This window comes from Mustela lutreola, chromosome 10 (assembly GCF_030435805.1).
Source record: "Mustela lutreola isolate mMusLut2 chromosome 10, mMusLut2.pri, whole genome shotgun sequence".
NCBI classification, from domain to species: domain Eukaryota; kingdom Metazoa; phylum Chordata; class Mammalia; order Carnivora; family Mustelidae; genus Mustela; species Mustela lutreola.
Genome location: NC_081299.1, coordinates 102,183,029 through 102,203,435, shown reverse-complemented (window position 1 = coordinate 102,203,435; position 20,407 = coordinate 102,183,029). Strand labels below are relative to the sequence as shown.

Below are 20,407 nucleotides of genomic sequence, written 5' to 3'. Positions count from 1 at the left end.
GATGACGTCACCCGCCGTGGAGGGCAGGAGCGCGCGTCCGCTAGCCTGCTTGGCCTCTGCCTCTTTCCCTGTTCCGCTGTTGCCGGGCAACGCGGGAAGCCTGGTCCTCTGTGAAGTTCACAGACCGGAAGGCGGGTCTTTCCCCAGCTGCCCCCCTTCTCACGGTCCCATTACTATTTCACCCTTCTTACTGAGGGGCCAGTGGAGAAATTAGAGGAGGTTTTGTTAGGAATTGGGCGGTTTAAGTCGGAGCGCCCACTTGACATCTTCGTTCTGGCAGGGCGGCCTATCAGTGTCACGTGTCCATGCGTCTTCCTCTCGGGTTCCGCATTCCCCAAGGCACACCTGCATGGAGCAGGCTCTGTAAGGAAATTATTAGTTGCCAAAGTTGCTGTTTTCGTTACCCTGTCGTGCTGAGAGCATGAACACCAGCTTCAACCCACCCCGTCAGTATTTCCAATTTTACCCTCTTGGGGGAGGAGGGAAATATATATATATATTATACAGTGTATATATATATATATATATATATATATATATATATATATATTCAGACATTTAGTAAATGAATGAGTGGAGTATCTGAATGAGTGAAAGGTGATATTATATATCTGGTTATATATATATATATCACCTTTCATTCATTCAGATACTTACTTCACTCATTCAGACATTTACTAAATGTCTTACAAGTACGATCTTGGTGGTAGGCACTTTGTTGTACATCTCTTGGGACATATCTTCAGGGAGCTGTGAAGAAAATTGAGATTCAGTGGTTATCAGATGATTTCTTGGCATCCTCGCATATTCGTGGTTAAAATGCATAGGTGTGCGGATTTTGTGTGGGAACTGGTGTATTGGAAAAGAGCACTAGACCTGAAATTAAGAAATCGAAGTTCAAGAGATTTGTCTGCCACTCGCTAGTTCTGTGGCAGGACAAGTCAATCTCCCCGGATTTATTTTCTTTAATAAAATGGGTGGAGGAAGGGTGGGACTGATTGACCCATTAATGTTCCTTCAAGCTTTGGAAAATCTGTGGCTCCATGATTATGAAACCAAAGGAAGGCAACGTGATGAATTATGAAAACCAAGATTTGAGTTTAACTTGTTTTTCCAGTCATCTCATAAATTACTTAATGTTCTTTAGTTAAGTTTTCCTCCTTGAGATGGGCCTCACCAGATTAGTTTAAGGATAAAGGAAATACCAGATACCAAATGCCATTTGTTGTCAACCAAATACCATTCGTTGTCAACGAAACAGCTACTTAAGTGTTATTTTACATTTCAGGCAGCACTTTTAGGTAAGAATTGATTCAAAATTAGATAAATCCATTCAGTACTCCTCTCTTTGAAGTTTGAGGGTTTGATTCTGCAGAACCAGAATTGGTTGATTACTATTTTATAGCTAGCTAACAGCGTGTTAAAACCTGTGGTACCAAAGTAACTAAACCTTAGCTCCAAACTTCCTCTTTCCAAACCGAAGAGGTGAGGATGTCATGAGAAATAGAAAATCAGAGAGAAAAGGAAAATAAGCTAGAGCCCACTAATGATTACCCAGGGAGTTTTAGGGCACTAAGTTATTATAAATGCTAAGAGAAAAGTTCTTAAACCTCTGGTATTGTTTCAGTGGAATTAAGGAGTATGGTTATCTTAAGGTTAATCAACTACTAATCTAGATAGTTTCAAAAATGCAGAATTTCCAGAACAGATCAGTGTTTCCAAACCTTTAATTTATCTTTGAGTAGACTAAGAATTAATTGTAAGCAAGAGCATTTCTTTTTTAAAGTATAAATCTACATGTGATTTTCAGTCATTAACTATGATGGTTTGAAAAGCTAATGTAGTCTTTTGAAAAACCAACTGAGAAAAGATACAAAAATGTTTTCATAGTGTAATTATAATATTGTTTGTAAGTAACTATTTATTAAATATATGCACACACAAAAAAGACTGGAAGGAAACAACCAGTCTTAACTTTTTTGTTTTGCTTTGGTCTTCCTAAATAGTGGATTAAAAATCACTTAAGTTTTCTTTAGACTTTCTATATTTTCCACATGTTCAAAATTGAAGATATATCACTTTTAGACTGAGAATAAAGTGTTAAAGCGTAAATCTCCATATAAATGCATAGTCATTAATATCATCTGTGATATTTTAGATCTCTAAAAACCTAAATAGATACTTGTCCCACAGTGCTATTATTAAAATGGCTTTAGAAAAGGAATAGAAATTTATGGCCACTTTTCCTGTATGTATCTTCTTTTTCTCTTGAAAAGCTTCCTTTGAAGTCAAAGCGATTTTTGTGAACAGATGCAGAAATATGTGAAGGAAGAATTAGATTCTTAAACCAGATGTATTGGACATTTTTACGATATCTCATAACCTTTGTAGAAAACAAAAATTATTTTGCAAGAGAATAGTCTAATAGAAACTACGTTTTTATCATATGGATGATTCTATCAGAAACTAAGAAATAGCCAAGTTGCTGGTTACTAGTTTGGTTACCTAGTTACTCCCTGAGGTAAGAGGCCAAAGTGAGTGAGCCAAGGCAGCGCTGTTTTGGAAACTATGACTGATAAAGTATTTTGATTCTTAGGTTGTTTCAATGTTTTCTTTAAAAAACAAAATCTTGAGTAATAAGGTTGGCTTCTAGGACCTTTGGTTACCTCAAAGGCAGGCTTTTGCCCCTCAAGTCTAGAGATAGACTCAAGTTTCAAATAAAAAATAGAAAGAAACCGGGAATAACAGTGTTTCAAGCCATACTCATTGTGAGTTGTCTACAATTTATGTGAAAGCTGTTTATTTTGCCAGGTGTGACCTCACAAAAAACTGTTGATGTTTGACAAGATGAGAGTAGTCGCAGAGTCAGAGGAATGAAGATTTGACATGCTACGTTTAAATAGTGATTGCATTAGGTAAATTTAAGCCTGTCATCGTTGGCCAAATACAGAATCCACACTTCTTGAAGCCTTAACTTATGATGGTGTTGTACCAAGAGTGAAATATTGATGGATAGTAGACTTTTGCAAGAATATCTGGAGTCATTCAGTGTAAAATGTCCACATTTTGCTGCAGTTGAACAACAAGCCTCACTCTTAGCTGTCCGAAGCAGGGTGTGGCCAGTATTAACAGACCATTCCTAATGTTAATGGCTACCAAGTTTAGCCATTAGATGAAGCAATCATGCCTGCAAAAAAAAAAAAAAAAAAAAAAAGAAAGAAAAAGAAAAAAAAGGCAATGTATTAAATTATTTTTCTTGTATTCAGTTCTCATGACTAGGCTTTTCAAACAATTGCTACTTTTTAAACTTTTTTTCTTTTAAATGATTTCAGATTTACCAAGTTGCAAAATTAGCAAAATTTACCTCCTTCACTAAGCTTCCTTTTACATAATCATAATACAATGATCAAAGCCAAGAAATAAGTTTGGTACAATACTAGCTAAAGACACATTTCAAATTTCACCAGTTTTTCCACTAGTCTTACAGGTCCTGGTCTGGGATCAAATCCAGGATCCCATGTTGCATTTAGCTGGCATGTCTCCTCCAATTTATGGCACTTCCTCACTCTTTCATGACCTTGGCACTTTTGAAGAGGATTGGTTAATTATTTACTAGTTTGATGTTTTCTCATGATTAGGTTATAGGTCTTTGGCAAGAATACCACCAAAAAGAAACTGTTCATAACAAGGCTTTAAGGCAGGTGTTAACACCTTATTTTAAATCATGAGGAAACTGACTTTAGTTAAGTAACTTGCTTAAAATCACAACGCTGATTAATTGTGGAATTAGGATGGTAAGATTTACTATTGGGATTTCCTTCCTATTAATTTTGCAATTAATATTTGTTGTAGGTTTCTGTGATCTTAATGACATTAAAATGGGGTAGCTTTCCCAGTGACTTTTCCCTTAGCTTGTCTCTGCTCTGTTTTGTTCATCCAACTTGCAACAAGAGCTAATCAGCTTGGATAGCTCTAAGGAGCTTCTATAGACATCATTTTGCAAGACAATAACTGAGCTGGTTTGATGGGGGCTATTTCATCTCTGTGCTTTTCTTAAATGGTCTTGCATGGACCCACTCGAATGGCCCTTTTAAGCTTAATTCGCCTAGGAGTCCATTCACTTAAAATCCTTTTTAAAGATTTTTTTTTTTTTAATTTATTTATTTGAGAGAGAGACAGAGAGTGAGAGTGAAAGGGAGAGCATGAGAAGGGGGAGAGTCAGAGGGAGAAACAGACTCCCTGCAGAGCAGGACTCCAGGATCCTGACCTGAGCTGAAGGCAGCCGCCTAACCAACTTAGCCACCCAGGTGCCCTTTTATTTTTTTTAAGATTTTTTTTTTTTTAAATTTTATTTATTTGAGAGAGAGAGAGTGAGAGAGAGAAACCTTTTTAGATTGGTTTTCCTTGCGAACTGACTTAGCTTATTAGAAATAATTTTTAAAAGTATATTTGAGTAGACAGTGGAAACTATTGATGGTAACTGATGAAAACAAAGAGGAGGAATAGTAAGTAGATGCTGAGGATTTTTGGTAGTAACTGTTCTTGGCATCCACAGCCAGGAATTGCTAAAGAGAGTAAAGGCTGCTCCCTGAGATCTTTCTCAGTCTTTTGCATGGCTGCAAGTTACAGAAGAACTGTCTGCAGAGACTTACCCAAATATATATACTTAAGCCTATATCCATACAAAATCCTGTCTTTCAGAAAAAGAATGGATATGTAGCTAGCACTTTCTATGTGCTAAGTCCCTGTGCTATGTGCTATACATACTTTATCTTGGGCAAATAATATTGTATCCATTTTATAGAAGAGGAAACTAAGGCTTGGAAAGATTAGGTAACTTTCCTAGGTCAGAGCTAGTAAATGGCAGCACCAGGATTCAAATTCAGCCTCATATATGCTTTTTCCACCGGTCCAGTCGTCTTTTCTCTTACCAAATAAGATTTTGTATCAATTCCTGTTAGATAAAACATAAAAGCAGAGTTTTTCTGATTTCAGGAGTAGAGGAGTAGCTAGAGCCCTGCTTCCTTGACCTCACTACCTCCACTCCCCAAACCATCTCCTCCCCCCACACATAAACAAGGACCTGGGAGATGAGGCCACACAATCTTAAATTTCTTATGATGACATTTGAAAAATACTTCAGCTTCCTAACATATCCAAGTAAGTTTGCTGGCTGAGGACCACATATGATGGATGAATTGTGTTCTAGGAGCTGCACAGAAAATAAGTAGTTTGAGAGTATTCACTTTGATATGTGTGTATTTTATCAATAAAATGCAACGTATGTTCCATTTATTTTAAGCTGCACAGGCACTAAAGATAATAGTAGTTGATTTTTCTTCTTCTCTCTCTCCTTCCTTCCTTCTTTCTAAACCCAGCTTACCTCTGCGTAGTACGCTGATCATTGTACACAAAGATGGTTCTCTGGATTCCCTCAGTCATTATTATAACTAACCCGGCCTCTAGCCTCTAGCCTCCTCATAAAGAACGGTTATCCAGCTCTGCTCTTGATTCCATTCTTGATTCCAGGGTTCAGGAATTTCTCAGAGACTGCAACATGAGGCCTAAGGCGTCTTTTTGAATTTCCACAGGAGACATTTACTCATGGAGGGTGGCCACTGCTCTGCTGGTGTGAGACACTGGATGCAGAGAGATAATTTATAGGCACAGAGGTGCTACATGGACTCCAGCTTGACTTAATTTAACTCTGTCTGAGCATTTACAGTTTTCTCTATATATCATTTCTTAGCAATACCGTATCTTTTATTCCCAATAGGAGGCATAACACTTTCTCTTAACGTCCCTGCTTACTGGATGAGTCAAGATCATGTCAAGGTTTTCACACCACCCTGACATCTGAGTTCTGTTGGGCCTCTAGCCATTTATCAAAATTCATCTCCAGCTTTCTTTTTTTAATGGCACACAGTCATCCTGGCATCTTTTGAATGTACTTCTGGTTGGTTAAGGAACTGCCTTTTGACTGCCCACTATGTCTCCTAAAAGGCAGAGTTAAGGGCTCCTGGGTGGCTCATTCACTGGGTGTCTGCCTTCAGCTCAGGTCATGATCTCCCGGTCTTGGGATCAAGCCCCACATCGGGCTCCCTGCTCAGCAGGGACCCTGCTTCTCCCTCTTCTACTCCCCCTGCTTGTATTCCCTCTCTCTGTCAAATAAATAAATAAAATCTTTAAAAATAAATAAATAAAAGGCAGAGTTAAGCCACCCTGATTTCTAACCAATGCAGATTCTCATTGCTTCTGCTTCTCAATCCCTTGCCCTCTAGGCTAGGACAGGAGCCAGCATGCAGGGCTGTCAGTCTCTCTGCATTCCTGCCCTGATGCTCTGACTGGGACTCACTATAGGGCCAGGCAAGTCCACTGTGGTTAGAGTCCTAAATGAATGACTTTGGTTCCATTGCTGCTTATCCCAGGTTTTTAGGATGATAAGTTGTAGATTTTTCATTAAGGGTATGTGAAAGCTTAAAATAAAATAACAAATCTCACCTTGCAAAAAATTTTCAAGTGGAATCTCTTATCTTCTGTAATATCCTGTTCTAACGTAACACTTTGTAGTCTCCAAAATGCTTCACATATTCTTTAATCCTGAGTGCAGCATACCAAGTTTCACTATTTAATCACCTAAAATTTTGACTCACTGATTACATTCTCATCTTCTAATTTTTTTTAAACAATTGTAATAACGATGAATCTAAGTAAATATCGGTGTTCTTTAAGGTTTTGGTTAAATGGATGTTATTTTCATATTTGTGTTGAAATCCTTTAGCATTATTAACAAACACCATATAAACAATAGTGATGGTAGAGGTGATCCTAGCACACATCTATGTTTACCATGTACCAAGCATGATTTTAAGCACTTGACATCCATTAGCTTATTTAATCCAGGGAGGTTTGTGCTAATATGAACCCCGTTTTGTCGATGAGAATAGTAAGAGGTTAAATGACTCACCCAAGGTCACATAGCTAGCAAATGTTAGAGCCAAGATATAAACCCTGGTAGCCTGATTCCAAAGTCTGTACCCTAACTGTAATAAAATGCCATTAAAGTTTGGAACAAATTACCCATGGTACCATTCTGATAACTGCCTTGCAACTTTTAAATCCGTTTCATGAAAGCCACTTATATATCTTGCCATGGTGACATGTAGAGCAGAATTATAAATCATCCTTTGTTGTCACTGCTTCTACACTCTTGTTTGACTCAATGAATTATGATGAAGGAGCAAAGGTGTCTTGTGAATTTATCTCCATGTCTCTATTTGGCTACTGCCACTAAAATTTCTGTGTATAAAATCAGGGCTTTAAACACATGAGTCCCAAGGTGCATGTAGGAAGCTCTGTTTACACACAGTCTATAGCTAAAAGGTCAAACTGCGCACAGCACTGCAGGCGGAGGGGAGGTGGTGAGTGCTGAAGCTGATGGATGACCAAGGGACCACTATCTAGGGTCTAGTTGGGATTTATGGCAAGAGTACTTTCTTCAAAAGTAGGAGAGGTGCAAAGTGGGAAAACAGGAGAGATGAAAGTAATTAGTGGTGTGGACCATTTCTGCAAGTGATAAGTAAAAATGTTATGCTAAGGAATCCTCATTCCAAGGAGCTTTTAAAGGGGCCTCTAATTCAGTGAATGAATTAAAGTGAATTGTTTCTCGTTAGTACATTAATTAGGTCGCTGTTGAGGTTTTAAAATGAGCGACATTGAACAATTTATTTTACACGCCAAATAAAAGACTCCTCATAACCTTTTCCTAATACTCCCCATGAACAAAGACTGCATGGGCCATTCTACTTTATAGTCGTTCAGGCCCACACTTTACTCACTATGTTACCTTGGGCCCCTTTCAGGAAGCTGGAGAATGTAATGGAAAAGGGATATGGAGCTGTTTACCCAAATCCCTGATTTGGATTCCTGTCCTCCCATGGGGAGAATGAGCTAAGCAGCCATTCCATAAATTTGCTAGAAGAGAAAAGAGGTCTCTTAAGCAGAGGCTAAGTGTGCGGCATAAAGGTGTCCGAAGGGAGATGTTAAGGACCAGGCTATGTGGAAGCTCTTGCCAGTTCCGGGGAGAGAGCCAGGTTGGCCTTCCATAGGATACTAGTTACCTGGCCATCTTGGTTGTGAAGGAAGATCCTTCTCTCCAGGCAGGCAACTTTGGCTTCTCCAATGGCTGGCCAGCCAACCCCATGCCAGCAAGCTGTGAAACTCAGTGACCTAGAGAAGCAAATGTCTAGAGAATAAGCAATCACATGAACATTATACTTGTCATTTTAAAGTTTACTGGCCCCTTCTCAAGAGGAAGTGCAATAAAGCAGAAGGTACGTGACTCTTGGGATCAAGTTAGGCCTGGTTGTACCAGTTCTGTGATGCCACGCAAATTATCTAATCTCACTAAACTTTAGTTTTCTCATCTGTAAGGTACTCATAATAATGCTTATAGGAATATGTGGATCCGAGTTCCTGCCATATATATATATATATGGCTCTTCGCAAAAGTCTTTTTGCCAGTGCATAGAACCTAGTGGGTCATTTATGCTGGATGATGATGATTTCTTCAATAACATATAATTCTACTCAGTGAACTTTCTCTCCTCTACCCTTATCAATCTTAATAATCCTTTGATTCCCCCATCACCATACTTTCCTACCCTTCCATTCCCCATCCCCCAAATCATTCTCCCAGATTAATCCCCTTAAAGCAGCATTCTAATTATGGCTTCTCCCCTTGCTCAGCAACCTTTGGGGGCCTCTAATGAAATTTAGTCCCCTTAGAGCTCCACATACAAGACTTTCCACAGTCTGGATCCAAAACACTTCTCTAGGCCATTGCTGCCTTACATTACATGGATCCTTTGTCTTGGTGTTCATAGAATTTCTAAGTTTGCACAGAGCTCTTCCCTGTTACTTCTTTGTTAATGCCACTGTCTCTTCATGGAAAGGCCTTTCTTCCCATTCTTATTTGTCTGTATTCCACCATTTAAAAAAAAAATGAAACAGAAATACACAATTCCAGACTTCAAGTTATATTACAAAACTATATCAATCAAAACAATATGGTACTGGCACAAAAATAGACACATAGACCAATGGAACAGAACAGAAAACCCAGAAATGAATCCGCAACTATATGGTCAGTCTTTGACAAAACAAGAGAGAATAATCCAAAGGAAAAAAGATAGTCTCTTCAACAAATGGTAGTGGGAAAACTGGACAGCAGCATGTAAAAAAAAAGAAGGAAGGAAGGAAGAAAGAAAGAAAGTGGACCACTTTCTTACACCATACACAAAAATACATTCAAAATGAATTAAAGAACTAAATGTGAGACCTGAAACCATAAAAATCCTAGAGAACACAGGCAGTAACCTTTTTGACATTGACTATAGCAACTTTTTCTAGGTATGGCTCCTGAGGCAAGGGAAACAAAAGCAAAATTAAACTATTGGGGCTTCATCAAGAAAAAAGTTTCTGCACAGCAAAGGAAACAATCAACAAAAATAAAAGGCAACCTTCAACTAGAAGATATTTTGAAATGGAATTTCTGTTAAAGAGTTAGTATCCAAAATATATAAAGAACTTATTGAACTCAACATCTCTAAAATAATCCAATTTAAAAAATGGGCAGAAGACATCAATAAACATTTTTCCAAAAGATACATATAGATGGCCAACAAACACATGAAAAGATACTCAATGTCACTGATCACCAAGGAAATACAAATCAAATCTGACATCTGTCAGAATGGTCAAAATCAACAATGCAAAAAACAAGTGCTGGTGAGGATATAGAGAAAGGGGAACGCTCTTACACTGTTGGTGGGAATGCAAACTGGTGCAGCCACTCTGGAAAACAGTATGGAAGTGCCTCAAAAAGTTAAAAATGGAACTACCCTACAACCAGCAATTGCACTAGTAGCTATTTACCCAAAGAATACAAAAACAGTAATTCAAAGGGGTACATGCACCATAATGTTTATAGTAGCATTATTTCCAGTAGACAAATTCTGGAAATAGCCTGTGTCCACCAAATGATGAATGGATAAAGAAGAGGTCTCTCTCTCTCTCACACACACACACACACACACACACACACACACACACACACACATATATATGTATAAAATAGATATATGATGTGGAATATTACTCAACCATCAAAAAGAATGCAATGACATGGATGGAGCTAGAATGTATCATGCTAAGCAAAAGAAGTCAGTCGGAGAAAGACAAAGATATGATTTCACTCATATGTGGAATTTAAGAAACAAAACAAATGAGCAAAGGGAAAAAGAGAGACAAAGACAAACTAAGAAACTGACTCTTAACTATAGAGAACAAACTGATGGTTAATGGGAGTGGGGGTTGGAGGATATTGAATAAAATAGGTGGTGGGGATTAAGGGAGGCACTTGTCATGATGAGCACCAAGTGATGTATGGAAGTGTTGAATCACTATATTATACATCTGAAACTAATATTAGCCTGTATGTTAACTAACTGGAATTTACAACAACAACAACAACAACAAAAACAGAACTTCTATATTGGTTCCAGGAAACTTTGTTCTGAAGTTGGAAATGGTTGCTCCCATTTTGAAGTTTTATAGGACTTTGTACTTTCCTTATAGAAATTAACACATCCTTCCTTATATTCTGTCTCTGTTTATAAGCATTTGCTTTAGGACAGATGGAGAGTGTGCTCTTTTTTTATTTAGACCTTTTATGAACACTCCAGCAGGAAATGGCTTATAATTAATACCAGGATTCCACAGGTGCAGCCTTAGGCTGCTACTCAGCAGGCAGATCTTACCAGAAGTAAATTCATGGAGACCTCCACCAGTCATAAAAGCTGGGGAGGGAAGGATTCTTCCTGTTGAGCCTCGGCTATGATAATTATATGTGTGAGAAAATGAGTTATTACTTAAATCTTTGGCGTAATGATTCCTGTAACAAAAAGAGCTCAATAATTATTTCACTGAATGAATTCAGTGAAAAGTAAAGCCAAGGAGGTCAGATGAGAGAAAGGGCACACCGCTGGCATTTAGCATATTGTTGAATTTAAACCATACAATTTTATGTATATTTCTATGTATCTAATTTTAGAAGATGTTCAGTGTTTGCTGCAGTTCATAAATGATCTTATTATTGCCCTAAGTATCCAGATATTTATAAGTGATTGGAAGATGATACCAACTTTATTTTCAGTGATTTTCCAAGAAGGCTGCTGTCATTTCCAACTTGTTGCTATAACCGACTTTTATTGCTCCTCTAGCTCTAAATTTATTTTCATAGACATAGCTTATTATACTGCAGTTTGCTATGCATATCATTTTAAATTTTGCTGCCTCTGTATATAGAAGAGTATACACACACACACACAGGATTAAGATGAGAACCTTTTATTTGGAGCATAGTTTTGCCTCAGAATACTGTCTGGTTCAATAAATGTCCTGTATTATTAATACAACAACTGATGTTTTGTTTTCTAATATTATAAATCAAGAGTTCATGTAACTCATGAAGGAAATAAAAAGCTCATTTATTATATCAACATCACCTTCTTTTCTTAATTGTCCGTCCTTAGTCCCTTTAAAGCAACCTGTCAAACTATGCCTAGTACCTTTGCTCTATTGGTCTTGGTATGCCCTTCATAGATAAATAGCCCTAGGTCCCACTGTCCTGTTATACTATGTAGACAGTGAAGTCATTGGTAAGCTTACAGTTTAATGCTATTTATTTTTCTTTGCACCGTACTAAGAGTACAGCAGTGTGATTCAAGCAGAATTTAAATCTATAATACAAAGAGCTTATATTCTCTTCTTTTTAAAGTGGCCAGTAGTATTTTAGTAGTTGATAAGGAAAGTTTTATTGTTATATTTGTTACCAATTTATCCTTGACATGTTTACTAAAACCTTAAATCAACCCAGCATAATCATTGTCCTGACTGCAGTATCTTCCAGATAAAGTCTGTGACTACAGTGGCCAGACATCTTGTTAAATCAGGGACCGGTTATACCCATAAATCTTTTAAAATGTCTTGCAAATTCCAGTGTTTCAGCATCCATATGACATCTCCCACATTGTTTTTCACATTCTAAAATGGAAGAAAAATTCTTTAGCAGACATGTGTCCTTAATTTTGATTGGGAATATATTAACATGTCTATGACTCAACTAGAGACACAGCGTATGCTCTAGTCTTAACGTCTAAATAGGAGACTTGGGAGTCAGACTCCCATGATACCTGTCTTCTTGAGGGCCAAATACCCACCTTTAGAATTGGAGATAGGGTCATCCAGCTTCCATCTGGACCACATGTTAGGAGGGATGGGGAGAGAAAAAGGAGTGGATCTTCAAAAAGGAGTAACAAAGCCATGACTGCTGTTAGGATTACTGCCAGATGAATAGCACTTAAATTTGTGTCTTCTTTAGTGAAATCATCAAGATTCAAAAGCCTGTAAAGTGGGAAAACTAATTTTTAAAAAGCAAGGGTTTTTAACCCTCCGTAGGCTCAAACTCTAGGAGAGAGCCTAGAGTTGATGAAGCTGAACAGAGATAGGAGAAGAGTTGCTGGAGGGTGAGTGTGGATCTAGGGATTTCAAGGAGGTAGAAGATTTCAAAGATGCAATAAAGAGCGAGATAGTGGTGTGGTCCAGTAACGAATAAAAATTATTCACTGGTTGGGCACCTGGGTGGCTCATTGGGTTAAAGCCTCTGCCTTCGGCTCAGGCCATGATCTTAGGGTCCTAGGATCGAGCCCCGGATCGAGCCCCACATCGGGCGCTCAGCTCAACAGGGAGCCTGCTTCCTCCTCTCTCTCTGCTGGCCTCTCTGCTTACTTGTGATCTCTGTCAAATAAATAAATAAAATCTTTAAAAAAATAGTTTAAAAAAATTATTCACTGGCATGTACAATTGGTATGTCACTAAAGATATAATCAAGCACAGCTTCCGAAGAGTTATTGGTGCCAAAGATTAATTTCAGTGAGACAAGAAGTAAGGAAGTAGGGATTGTTGTTTTGTGGATCCCGAGTGAGAAGGAAGTGTCAGAGAGGGGGAAGAGAGCTATAAAGAATGGTCTGAGCAAACAAAGTTTTTGGTGGTAGGGCCTTTTAAGATGGAAATGACTTGAGCATGATTATAGGAACCAGTAAGAAGGGAGAGGTTGAAGATACAGGAAAGAGATGGAAAGAAACAAGAAATGCAATCCAGAGGAAATGATTAAACACACTAGGAGAGACAGATCAACCCCGAGACTGAAGGAAAGTTGACTGTGTGTCTAGATCAGTTTTCTGGGAATAGGATGGGAAATCAGGGACTTCAAAACCTGTGGGGTATAATTCTCCGAGGGCTTAGCCGAGGAGGTGAGATAGGTTAGTGGTTTACTGTATGAACTCTAAAGTCTGACTGGGTTCAAATCCAAGTTCTACTACTTGATAACTACATGTCCATGGGCAAGTTACTGAACCTCTCTGTGTCTCATTTTCTTCATCTTGTAAGTTAAAATCTTGAATTCTGTGGTCAGACTTCTAGGGTTCAGAGCTAGTAAGCTCCACCACTTAAGTCCCTAACTAGCATTAAGTGCGTGGCAAGTATTAACCTTTCTGTGCCTTAATCTCTTCCTCTGTAAAACAGAGAAAATAATAGTATCTACCTCAGAGGACCACTGTGAGGATTAAATGAGTTATTATAAGTGTCTAGAACAGTACAGGGCATATTGTGAGGGCTATATGAGTTTAGAAAAAGGATTCAATAAGCAGTGTTGAGAGTTGAGAGCCTAAATGAGATAAGAAACCATAGATTAAATTTAATAGGTAAATTCTGCATTGCTTTGAGATTTTTCACCAAAAGTGCTCAGCTAACAAGGTGTAGAAGTGAAGAACAAGCTTTCTAGCCTTGATCCAGGGTTGGCCTTTTATGTGGCTACTGAGACTTAATGGCAAGAGCAGTTAGGGTTACAAAGAGACCAGAGTCCAAATGATTGACCTTGGAGCGGGGCTGGGTAGGGGAGAGGAGAGGACGAATAGGGACTGCTGCACCAGGAAAAAAAATAGGCAAATCAGAGGCTCTGAGTCCTAACCGAGCTTTGGGAGCAGGTATAAGAGAAATAAAAGCATGAAGAGTTGAAAGGTAGAAGATTTCAGACTGAGTGGAATATTGACATTTATTATTTCAAAAAGGGAGGAGTCATGGGGGATGACAAGGTCCAGTAGCTAACTGTAAGAGTAGGTGCTTGAAGCTGAAGAGACCAAACGGATGTATCGAATCTTGTGTATTGCATGGATACTGTACCTGATCCTTGAACTCTCTCGGATAACGGAAGTTAGGGAAGAAAGAGAGCCAGCTTCCTAAGCCTTTAATTGATGGGAGGAGAGGATTCAAGAGGTGGGAGCCTAACAACAAAGGGCTGAATATGTGTAAACAGTTAATCTCTGAGTTTTGTAGCCGTGTAAGACATTTTGGTCCATTTATGCCCAATGTCTCCTGAACTATTAAAAGACTATTCAGTGGAATATTACTTGGATTTGTCACCTGGTGAACTGTGTCCTCATCTCTAATTCATGGGAGTAATAAAGTCATGAGTATTTTATTTGTATTGATGTATTCAACAAATATTGAACGTTTAAAATGTGCAAGGTGTTGGAGACAGACCATTGGAGAACATAAACAAAAATCTTACATTTCAGAGGCAGAAACAAATAATAAGTAATTAAAATATATAATGTGTTAGGTGATAAAAAGTGATATGGAAGAAAAAAATAAAGCAGAGACAGGAGATGGTAAGTACAGTTTGAGATTAGGTGGTCAGTGAAGGCTTCCAAAAGGGTGACATTTGAGGAAAGACACAGAGGTGGTAAGAGCATGTATGAAGTGTGTATCTGGGGTGAGAGCATGCCACGTGGAGCAAACGAGAATGGAAGCGGGCTAATCTGGCATGTTTGGAGACCAGCAAGCAAGCTCATATGGCTGAAGAAAAATGAGTGTTTCCTTCGTTTAGCAAATATTATAGAGTACTTAGTATGTGTTGGATACTTCTCTAAATACTTTGCAAATATTAAGTCATGTAGTTCTCGTAACAGTCCTGTATAAACCCAGTGCTGGTGCTGACAGATGAGGATCTAAAAAATAGATGTTAAGTAACTCGTTACAGGAGCAACAAAATGCACATAGCCAAAAAGGAGAGGGAGCAAGGGTTCTAACCTTGGGTTCAATTATGCTGCCCAAAATAGGAGAAGGACATGAAGTCAGATGGCTAATAGACAGAAGTGGGGATTCAATTATGTAGAACCTCAGAAGCAATTATGATGACTGTCTTTTACATGGGTTGAGTTGGAAAGCCACTGGAGGACTTGGTTTAGAGGAATGTTATGATCTGATGAAGGTTTTAAAGCTTCCTCTTACTGCTAAGTTAAAAATAGAATGCAGAGAAGCAAGGATAGAAGCAAGGAGACCAGTTAGGTGGCTAGATCCAAGATCCAAGCAAGAGACAGTGATGGCTCGAACTTGGGTGAGTGGTACAAATGGTTTCATGAGAACTGGTCAGATTCTGGATATTTATTTTGAAGGAGGTAAAGCCAGTAAAATTTTCTGAGTAGATGTAGGATGAAAGCCAGAACAGAGTCAAGACCAATTTCAAGGCTTTTGGCTAGAGCAAGCGGAAAAATGAATTTGTCACTTACTAAGATGGTAAAGACTATAAGTAGAACAAATCTTAGGGGCGCAGATGAGTTGAGTTTTAGATATGTGGAATTTAGATGCCTAGGGAACATCGAAGTGGAGATGTCAGGTAAGCAGTTAAGATTCATGAGACCGAAGCTCAAGGGTCAGGTCTAGATGGGGCTGAAAGTATGTGAGATTTTGGTACAGAGACTGGGCGCTTAAAGCTCTAAGACTGGATGTGATCACTTACCTAGTGTTTGTAGAAAGAGAAGAGAAATGTTCCAAGTACTAAGCCTGTGGGCATTGCAACATTAAGAGATTAGAATAATGAGAAGAACCAACCAAGACAGTAGTATCCAGATGCGTGGAAGGAAAAGTAGGAAAAGGTGACTGCCCACAAGCCAAATGAGGAAAATGTTTCATAGACCAATGCACGTGCACATGTGCACACACACACTCAAGTCCATGCACATACCCACACGCAGACCACATATCATCTGTGAATTTAGAATGAGAGAGTACCAGTCACTTTTGTTTACTGATTACCATAGTCTCTACTTGCAGGCAAATTTAATTAGAAAACCAGATTATTAAATAAGGTAGCTTGATGGGTGGGGAATCAAAACAAGGAGAGTTCATTAGATCACCTTTTTGGCTAGTGTAATCAAGTCATCTCCATTATGGGACATACCTGCTCCTTGAGCAACATATTCTTGTTCTCTTTCACAGCACCATTTCCCATGGACAACTCTTTAAAACACCGGGCCGGGGCGCCTGGTGGCTCAGTGGGTTAAAGCCTCTGCCTTCGGCTCAGGTCATGATCCCAGGGTCCTGGGATCCAGCCCCGCATCGGGCTCTCTGCTCCGCAGGGAGCCTGCTTCCTCCCCTCTCTCTCTGCCTGCCTCTCTGCCTGCTTGTGATCTCTGTCTGTCAAATAAATAAATAAAATCTTTAAAAAAAAATAAAAATAAAAATAAAACACAGGGCCAAGGTTTTCCCAAGAGAGCTGCTTTTCTAAGCTTCTGCCCTCCAGGGGACATAGTCTTTCTTTAGATATGTTAATGTATCTCATCCTGTTTCTATTAAGTCTTGTCCTCAGAGTTCTTATACTTTTTGTGGGGGAGGTCACTATTTCCTTTGATTAAAATGTGGACCTTCTACCAAGAAAAATATGTCCATAAACTCTCAAAACTTTGTGTGCCATTTCAGAAGCCCATAAACCGTGGTTAAAAACTCCTACTTTAACTCACAAAAGGTAGACTTCCTTCCTTTCAAATAGTGAGCTTTCCTCCTTGCCTTCGCTGCCTCTAACCAGTTACAAAGCTGGTCTTATGATCTACGCCATTGGGTTTTTATGTGCAATGGTTTCTCATGAAGTGTTTGTGGTACTTCAATCCATAAAGCCTCTTGTCTGGAGAGTGAGGTTGACCTTCATACCTTATTCCTTTCTGTATGAATGGCTTTATAAGTGAACTTCTAATGTATGCAGTAACCAACATGTAAGGCTCACGCTAGCCAGTTCTGCAATTCAGTCTTTACTGGGGGTGTGAGAATCTTACTCTAAGAAGCTGCTGCTTATACATTTAGGATAGATATATTTTCTTAAAGTTTTGGAGGAAATAGAACAAGATTGAAAATATCTGCTTGAAGGGCAGAAAAAAAAAAAATGTCCACAAGGTTAAGAACAACAGTCATCCGAACTTCACAGAAAGTGTCATGAGAGTGTCAGTGATTAGAACTGATCAGATATTTGGCTGTCCTTTTCAACCAGAAGATGGATTTGAACCAGATTACCACATCCATGGTTTAGTTTTGAAGAGAGAGAGAAAAAAAGCCAATTATTTGTCTCTTTGTTCAAAGGCTTTTTTTTTGGGGGGGGGGATATCATAGATCTCTGAACAGCTAGTAGAGAATCCAGCCTTTCACATCCATTAAGGTTAGCTCTGAAACTGTTGAATTTGATCTCTTCCATTTGCCATCTGGATACAGTAGAGAAAAAGCTATTCTGCATTGGGTTGCTGGACACCATCCAGAAAATAATATGTCAGGGGCATCAAAGGCTTGAGGCCCTTGGTCCAGTCTGTCTAATGATCACAGGGCAGGTCTGCTCTCCAGTTTTGTAGAATGTTTGAGTTTTGCAGTGACAATATATATCCCAGTAAAATAGATCACAAGGATTACTGCCAACTTGTCAAAGCTAGGATTCTTCCACCAGAGACTTCAAAAACGGACCAGATTTTAATTGGGCAAACTCGGTTTGAGGAAGCCCCATCTCATCCCAGTCTATCCCCTTTTCTTAGGGAGGGAGGGCACTTCATGAAAGGAGGGTTTTAATTCATAGATTGTTTCGTCCCACACCCAAACGCCAAACTTGACGCCTCCTTAAAATTGACCTCATTTAACGTTGTACTCCTTATCCTGTTTCTAAGTGGGCCTGCTATCGGCCAGCTAATGACCATACTGGCGGCTTTCCAGGAATCTGACAAACACATCTCATTATTCACACCAACTGGAGCCAATTGTGGCTGGGTTTTTTTTTTTTTTCTTTTTATTCTGTTATTTAAAAATGTGAATAGGAAGCAACAGCGAGCAATGGCATGTCGTTTGGTCTCCTCTGGGATTGGGGAGGAGCCTTGCATAATAGGACCTGTAATATCAGGGAGCATATGGCTGTGTTTTAAGGTAGCTCAAGGCCATCTAACTCTAAGCGCCGATAAAGCAAGCTTTGGTTTGAATCTTTGCAGGATGTACTTAGGGATGAATTTATGGCTTGTGCAATAGGGAAAAATTGTAGGACAGCTGCCATTCTGTCTCTTACCCTGGGAAGGGAGGGTAGGAAGAGCTGCCAAACCCTAACCACAGACATGACTCTTCCTGTGGACAGGAATGGTCCCCATGCTGCAACCTACGGACTAGCGCAGCTTCCAAGTCTCTCGCGCTGACAGCTGGAGAAGCCCTTGCTGGGGTCCAGCCAGCTTACTGAAGGGGCATCATGGACAAGCAGCACTCTGGTTTTGTACCTTGTTCAGTTTATCCAGTAGATCCAAAGTTATTATTTATTCTGCTCCAAACTGTACAAACTGTCCACACTCCAGTCTTATCATTCAGGGACTCTCCTCTCAGAATCTTTCTGTTCTTCTGTCTTTCCCTTCAGATCTCCTGATACTGAGAATAGCAAGTAGTTCTTCTAGGTTAAGAAAAACAAACAAGGGGTGCCTGGGTGGCTGAGCAGGTTAAGGATTCTTCTCTTGATTTTGGCTTAGGTTGTGATCTCGGGGTTGTGAGATGAAGCCTTGCGTCGAGCTCATGCAGCTGGGTGTGGAGCCTGCCTAAGATTCTCTCTCTCTCTCTTTCTCCCTCTGCTTCCTCCCCAATCCCCGCTCTTACTCTCTCAAAAGAAAGAAAGGAAGGAAGGAAGGAAGGAAGGAAGGAGGGAAGAAAGGAAGGAAGAAAGAAAGAATCTCCTCGAAAGAAAGAAAGAAAGGAAGGAAGAAAGAAAGAAACAAAGACTCTCCTCCAAACCATAAATCAGGCAAAACAAGGTTGCTGATTCTTGGCAGACCACCTTATCCCTCTGAGCTCTGGGCATATACTCATGGCTTCTATCTCCCTGGCCCCTTTTAGGGTACCCTCTCCCTTTCTGCACTCAGTGGCTTGCCTGTCCTGTAGGGTTTTCCTGCTTTCAGATCTCCTCCCCGACTTAACCACACAAACTGGAAACAACAGAGGAAAGGCTGTGGTACAAAGACATTATCAGAGCCAGACTTCCAGGCCCTGCTGCCTCCTCCCCACGTGACTTAACACCTTAGTGCTTTGGTCACCTATGCATGGAAGTGCAACTAGTAATAGTGTCCACGTTCTAGATGTGTTGTGACAGTAAAGGAAGGATCGGGAAGAGCCTGGCATAGCAGGGTGCTTAATTTGTATTTACCACAGCTGTTGGTATTATTGGGTCTATTTTAGTATAAATAGGTTTGGTTCTTTTTACCTCAACTAATTATTTAACATTTTAAGCCCTTTATTATTTATTGTGGTGAAAAGAGTGTGAGTTCTACGGGAAGAATTTAGGGGTTAGCCGGCAGGAAAGACTATAGCAACAGGCATTGGGAGGGACAAAGATCCCCTACTAGAAGATGAGCTCCCAGAGAGCAGGGGTTGGACCTGTTCCTGCACCTTCATCTCACCAGTATCTAGAACAATGCCTGGCTGTCTCCTCTGCAGTTCAGTCCTTCACAGACTTACACAATTAAAAAACAACAGCAACAAATTTATCTTCTACCTTTTGTTCTTAAAAAAAATTTCTTTTCTTTCACTGATATTATCTATCCAGACCCCTTCTTAGTTTTAGAGAATCCCCTCTGTGAGCTCAGTGGAAGGCAGGACCACGCCCATCCCTAAGGAAGCCCGAGGAGGGGTTCCTCCATTTCTAGAATGAATAAGAAAAGGCACAGGACCTGAGCTCCAGCACTAGGTGGGACTCACCTGCCCCGGCTTTGAATCTTACAGAGGTGAGGCTAAAAGAGCAAGGGGTAGAGGGATAAGCCCCTTCTCCCCACCCAGTATGCAGGGGCAGTGGCAACATCCTATCTGGCTTGTTCCTGCTCACTAGTCCCTTTAACTTTAGTCAGCTTAAGTCAGTGTGCTGCTCACAGTCAAGGCTTCAGCTCTAGATCTCGTCCTCACTGGCAGTTGCATAGTTGCAAAACCTCACATTTGAAGCGCTCTACTCTCCGACCCC

General features: G+C 39.7%; 1 protein-coding gene across 2 annotated transcripts in view; it reads left to right on the top strand.

Moving 5' to 3' along the window:
• The window catches only part of WARS2 (tryptophanyl tRNA synthetase 2, mitochondrial), a 95,707-nt gene that overhangs the window by 309 nt on the left and 74,991 nt on the right, over positions 1-20,407 (top strand). The window lies entirely within an intron of this gene.